Below are 7,350 nucleotides of genomic sequence, written 5' to 3'. Positions count from 1 at the left end.
GCTCCCTGCGCCCTGCTGCCGCTTGTGCGGTGGTCGTCGGCGCCCCGCCAACCTCGCCCCGCTCTGCGCCTCGCCGGCGCCCCCCACCCTCGGGCGCCCTGATTGGGGCCGGCCACCACGCCCGCACACCGGTGCCCGTTGCCCGCAACCGCGCCCGTTGCGCCCGAACCCGCTAAGGCCCTGTGCCTATGACATGAGGGGCCCAGGCCCCAGAACGAAAATTAAAAAAAAATTTAATAAAATAAATAGATAATAATTAAAATAATTAAAATGTTAATTAATTAATTAAGTAAGTAATTAATTAAGTTAATTAATCCTGATTAGATTAACCTAATCACTAATTAGATTAACTAATCTGTAATTAAACTAAACAGAGAATGATAGGTGGGTCCCACTGGACCCGCATGTCAGGTTGACCAAGTCAACCCTGTTGACTGCTGACGTCAGCATGACATCATGCTGATGTCATAAATCCATTTTCGAATTAAATTAAATAATTAATTAAATTTCAGAAATTAATAAAATCTTTAGAAAATCATATCTTTTAATCCGTAACTCGGATTAAAATATTTTCAACATGAAAGTTGCTCAGAACGACGAGACGAATCCGGATACGCGGTCCGTTCGTCCGCCACACACCCCTAACCTATCGAACCCGCGACTTTCCCCCTCCGGCTCCTCTGCCCGAAAACACGAAACACGGGGAATACTTCCCGGGGGGTTTCACCCCCTTCACCGGTATCACCTACTACCGCGTTAGGGCACACCGAACACCGCGTATTGCCTTGATATATTTTGTGGTGCTTTGTTTGCTCTGTATTCATTATTTCTTCCCCCTCTTCTCTCCGGTAGACTACGAGACCGACGCTGCTGCTGACCAGTTTGACTACAGAGTTGACGACCCTCTCTCTTGCCAGAGCAACCAGGCAAGCCCCCCCCCTTGATCACCAGATATCGCCTATTCTCCTCTATACTGCTTGCATTAGAGTAGTGTAGCATGTTACTGCTTTCGTTAATCCTATTCTGATGCATAGCCTGACATTGTCGCTACATCTGTTGATACCTTACCTGCAATCCTAAATGCTTAGTATAGGATGCTAGTTTATCATCATTGGCCCTACATTCTTGTCAGTCTGCCTTGCTATACTATCGGGCCGTGATCACTTGGGAGGTGATCACGGGTATATACTATACATACATACATACTATACAGGTGGTGACTAAAGTCGGGTCAGCTCATTGAGTACCCGCAAGTGATTCTGACGAGGGGGCTGAAAGGACAGGTGGCTCCATCCCGATAGAGGTGGGCCTGGGTTCCCGACGGCCCTCGACTGTTACTTTGTGGCGGAGCGACAGGGCAGGTTGAAACCACCTAGGAGACAGGTGGGCCTGGCCCTGTTCGGCGTTCGCGGATACTTAACACGCTTAACGAGATCTTGGTATTTGATCTGAGTCTGGCTACGAGCCTATACGCACTAACCATCTACGTGGGAGTAGTTATGGGTATCCCGACGTCGTGGTATCAGCCGAAGCACTTCAGACGTCAGCGACGGAGCGGCGCGCGCCGGATTGGAACGTAAGCCTGCTCTTGTATTAAGGGGGCTAGTTCTGCTTCTGGCCGCCCTCGCAACGTGCAGGTGTGCTATGGGCGATGGGCCCAGACCCCTGTGCGCTTAGGTTTAGACCGGCGTGCTGGCCTCTCTGTTTTGCCTAGGTGGGGCTGCGACGTGTTGATCTTCCGCGGCCGGGCATGACCCAGGAAAGTGTGTCCGGCCAAATGGGATCAAGCATGTTGGGTTATGTGGTGCACCCCTGCAGGGAAGTTAATCTATTCGAATAGCCGTGATCTTCGGTAACAGGACGACTTGGAGTTGTACCTTGACCTTATGACAACTAGAACCGGATACTTAATAAAACACACCCTTCCAAGTTCCACAGACAACCCGGTGATCGCTTTTCCGCAGGGCGACGAGGAGAGGATTGCCGGGTAGGATTATGCTATGCGATGCCACTGGAGATGCTACTGGAGGTGCTACTTGGAGATGCTACTTAGAGATGCTACTTGGAGGACTTCAATCTACTCTCTTCTACATGCTGCAAGACGGAGGCTGCCAGAAGCGTAGTCTTCGACAGGATTAGCTATCCCCCTCTTATTCTGGCATTCTGCAGTTCAGTCCACCGATATGGCCCTTTACACATATACCCATGCATATGTAGTGTAGCTCCTTGCTTGCGAGTACTTTGGATGAGTACTCACGGTTGCTTTTCTCCCTCTTTTTCCCCCTTCCCTTCTACCTGGTTGTCGCAACCAGATGCTGGAGCCCTGGAGCCAGACGCCACCGTCGACGACGAGTACTACACCGGAGGTGCCTACTACTACGTGCAGCCCGCTGACGACGACCAGGAGTAGTTTAGGAGGATCCCAGGCAGGAGGCCTGCGCCTCTTTCGATCTGTATCCCATTTTGTGCTAGCCTTCTTAAGGCAAACTTGTTTAACTTATGTCTGTACTCAGATATTGTTGCTTCCGCTGACTCGTCTATGATCGAGCACTTGTATTCGAGCCCTCGAGGCCCCTGGCTTGTATTATGATGCTTGTATGACTTATTTTATTTGTAGAGTTGTGTTGTGATATCTTCCCGTGAGTCCCTGATCTTGATCATACACATTTGCGTGCATGATTAGTGTACGATTGAATCGGGGGAGTCACAAGTTGGTATCAGAGCCAGCTGCCTGTAGGAATCCCCCTTCCACACTCCTTGCCTGAAGTCGAGTCTAGACATTACAAAAACTTTTACTAACTTGGCTGTGTGCCTTACGGGCCCACGTCGCCATCGGGTGGTACTAGGATCTTTTACTCCTCGACCTTTACTCTGGGACTCTGATCTCTCTTCTATTCGGGTTAAACGATTTTGCAAAAAAGAAACAAAAAACAAAAAAAAAACACTAACTTTAGGCTCTCGCAAGTACTTTCTCCCGGAGAGTCCCTTACTTCAGATGATCGCCTGCTACATCGAAAGATTCCGAAGATACTCTCTGATGTTCTCTCGAGACTTTGTGCCCATCACTTATGCTATTCCTGACCACCGATAAATTCGTATGGATAACTACTTACACTTGCCATTCATACGATCATCCCCCATTGATCTTGTTATTACAAGATACCCTGAAGTTTTCTCTATTGTTCCGAAATACTTTGTGCCTACTGCCTATCAGTTCTTTGCCACATGAATACCCCTTCTAATAAATCCTTGCACTTGTCGAGTATCCGCTCATCCCCAGTTGTTCATGTGTTCCACAAAAGTCTTCAAAATACTATTCGATCTTCCGAAAATCCTCTGGAGCCTTTGGCTCTTGAAATTCTTGCTTGTTTGCATTATGGTTAATCCTATAAGTCTCGTAGTCTTATTGACATTCCTTGTCATTATCATTTTGAGTCTGTCGACTCAATATGTTTGCGAATACCCGCAATCATCATTGATCCTTATAAATTACCTTTCCGGCTGAGCTGCCATTCTTTTAACTGGAATTGGTTCTCGACCAATCCAATTGTCGTTGATTGTACCCTAAGGCTATTCAACTTATCCATCCCTAATCAGAGCATTGCTTCTGATCCCTTGATTTGGAAATCATAATTCCTTGGCATTTGACAATTGAGTTAGTCAGTTGTTTCTATAATTTGATCTCCTTGCATTCTTCTTCCACTAGTTGAGTACCGATGCTCATGTCAGATCCCTTGTGGACCACCAGATCCTTTGTTGGATTTTATCTGACAACGCCCTTCATATTCAATAACCTTGTGAGCCTTTCCTCTGATACGTAATGCCTTTGGTAAATTGTATCCTCTGCTTTCTCAACCATGCTCTGCCTTCGAGCTTGAGTTAATTATTTCTAAAGATTCTGGTATATGATTCCAAGAAGCCCCTATGGGTTGAACATATGCCTTCACTAAACCGTGTGAACCCGAAAGTTTTCACGAATCATACTCTTCTGGTGCTTCGCCAGATAAAATTTCAACACTGCAACTTCATCGAACGTGAGAAGTGAATGAAAGGTTATGCATTGGAGAAGTGGGAGTCGACCTTGAACTTGTGTTCATGCCCATGGACACGATGTAGATCTTATCATTAAAGCTTCTCTTAAATTAATTATTCCTTTGGTATAAGTTCATCTTATATCAGGGATGTGGCCTTTTTCAATCGTGGTTCCGACCATGTTCTCCTTTAAATACCATTTCTCGTGCAAGTTTTAGCACTTGTCTTCTGCATAGCAATACCCCAGTCCAACCTCTACTTTGATCTGTCGTCGAGTATTACCCCCTGGTATCTCGAGATTGTCATGGAACTGCATAACCTCTTATGCTTCATCAAGTACTACATTCTCACGGATTCCAAATTTTCACGGGCTTTGAATTATTAAACACTCAAAGACACCGATAACTGAACCGAGTCCGCACTACGGTTCAACAACTCTTCAGTAATCTTCTTTAAGTACGAGTTTGTACCCGATCATGTCATTCCTAGCCTGCTCTGATATATCATTGTCGTGATGATATTAACTGTGCTACCCGGTCCTTCTTCTCGGAGCACAATTTTCGACGATGAACTAACCTTACGTCGATTTTCCTCGTCATACCCTTTCACCTTAAACAACAAGCTTGAGTTCGAGTTTGTGTCGTACCCATGGTTCCAATGACTTTTGGCTTCATCATTCCTTTGACTTGATGTCGTCGCTGATTGATTACTTCTTCATGAAATCTGTCGACAAATTCCTCATCAACCTTATGAGTTCTTCCAGGATATCAATTGAGTTCATGATGAGAAATACTATCCTTGCCCTCGATGATCTGCGTTATCATCGACCACTTTATTGCCTTCCCACCAACACAAGCTTATTCATGTTTGATGTTATACCTTGAGTTCCTTGCTATCTAGCAATTGTTCTCCCTTACCTTGGAACATTAACATCTTTTATGTCAAGAACGTCGTGAGAATTTCACCACGTCTTGAGAGTTCTTGGTATTGTGATAACTTCACACCCTCACAATTCTTTCTTGGTCCTCGTGTTGATTCCAAACCGGGTACCCACAAGTGAACGGTGTTCTTTGGATTCTGCCCTTCTAGCAACCCTCTTGATTTGAAGTTAATGGTTGACCGTTCATCCTTAGCCTATTGGTTATTGAATCACCATTCCGACATTGGTCGTGCAACCCAGCCCATATTCGGGTGCACCTTTCAAACAATGTTTAATTGTGTATGTTTTCCTCGAGGATACTTCCTTATATCCTTTGATCTGACAAATGTTATCTCCTTGTTCACTTAGTTGTGGAAATCCATCTTTCGGAAATCTCGGTGAATTGCCGTTGAGTTCACCAGACACCTCCTTGTCCTCTCCTTGGGTTAATGATGGACTCTTGATAACGGAAATCACTACATAGTTCATTTCCCCGAGAATCTTACAATGTCATCTCGTCAACTTGCGTTACATCTTTTCTTCTCAGATATCCTAAGTCTGAGGTATCCTGACACCAATCGGATCTGAATCTCGGTCAGATATGATGGTTGAAACATATTTCCAAGAGTTATAAGAATGATATTTATGTGACCCGGTAAGGTGCTGTCGTGCCTAGCACACCTGGCCGGAGGCCATGTTGTTATAGATTCCTTTCCAACAAGGTTATCCATTCTTCCATGAGGAAACTGTAAGACTTAATCTACAAGTTATTCCTGATGAATCCTTCGTGTTTCCAAAGTCTGATCTTCACCTGATGACCATGTCAATGCTATCTCGAAGCATGTCTATGGTACTCCGATTTTCAACAAGACCATTTGAAGCCCAATGCTAAATGTTTCTTGCTCAATTACCCAAACACCGTTGTATGGGCAATGTCATGAAAATTCTCTCCCCTACCTAAAGAGTTTTCTACATAATATCCTGTCATGGATATCTTGCTCTGCTTGTCCTGGGGAAGGATATACCCCTGATATACGTGTTTTAAGCACATCTTCCTTCCCGTTGTTTTGTTCAAAATTTCTTGTAAACCACTTAACCGAGCAGTGGTAATCCCCTGCTTAGGTAAACACCTCGGTGTACCTTCCTGTCTGGTGTAACCCTGTTACTATTTTGATGACATTCCGGTAGCCACCGATGGACGAGAACTTTGCCTATTGGTCCGCCTCGTCCAACGAGCAGAAAAATGGTTCTCTTCGTCCCTCGCCCTTGGTACCGATGTTGTTGCCAACATAACTGACAGGCTATCCTCTTACATGCCTTGCTTACATGATCGTGCAAGACATTACTGCCCTTTCTACTTTAACCAACATGGTGGGCCCATAACCCACAGGTCCTAGGATCGAAACCTGACTCTCCCATACACCCCCTGTTTCCAAGGTTATTCCTCACGCTTGGCTTCGTATGTAATTCACAAGCCACCTTCCGTGGGGTCCTCAATTCTGGTATTAAATACAATACTTAATCCCGTTGCTCTGAACCCCTTTCGCACTCCGCTTCAGGCAATGAATGATTGCCTATCCGCTGGAAACTTCATATTACACCGTCTTACTTTGCTCTCGATGTGTGTCATTTGTTCAACTCGAGAGATACTCATATGTTCATTCTTGGGATACCCCCAGATGAATTTCCCTTATAACATCCTATCATTGTAGAGCTGCCCCTTACCTATTCGTAAGTACGATGGAGTTCCCCGAAGAAAGGACGACAACTTCATCATGACGCTTTGGAATAAAGGATTGAAGACATCAACGAAAGGGATTAACTTCTTCGAGAAGATCCATTAGAATAACCGGAACTTTCCCCCTTACTCCCCTCTTAAATCTCGGGACGAGATTTCTTGTAGTGGAGGAGAATTGTGACGCCCGGATAATCAAGCTACAGTAACCTCTGCAAATGATGCCATGTCACCACGATTACTGTTGCTAATCTCGTGTTAGTTCAGATCCGAGCCAAATTCAAATTTTAGTTAAAGTCAAACATTAAAAGTTTCCAATAGTCAAATCAAAAATGTTCAAAAAATTGTAGCAACTAAATCATAATCAATTATGGTGGAGGAACCACACTTTTATGAAATGATTAAATACTCTAAAGTGAATGAAACCATAGCAAAACAATTATTCAAATGATTTTAAATAATAAACAAATGTTAAACTAGTTTAATTGACCGCCAAACTTTTTATGGTAGAGGGATGTTCTGAAACCTTATTTTAGGAGCTATGGTCATATTTTATAAAAACTAAAATAAAGTATGACTAAACTAAAACAGAAAAGAATAAATAAAAAGAAAAGACAAAAGGTAAAACAAAAAAAAAGAGGGAGAGAACCCCCTGGCCATCTAG

Source organism: Triticum aestivum, chromosome 7A (assembly GCF_018294505.1).
Source record: "Triticum aestivum cultivar Chinese Spring chromosome 7A, IWGSC CS RefSeq v2.1, whole genome shotgun sequence".
NCBI lineage: Eukaryota > Viridiplantae > Streptophyta > Magnoliopsida > Poales > Poaceae > Triticum > Triticum aestivum.
This window is presented reverse-complemented; position numbering follows the sequence as displayed.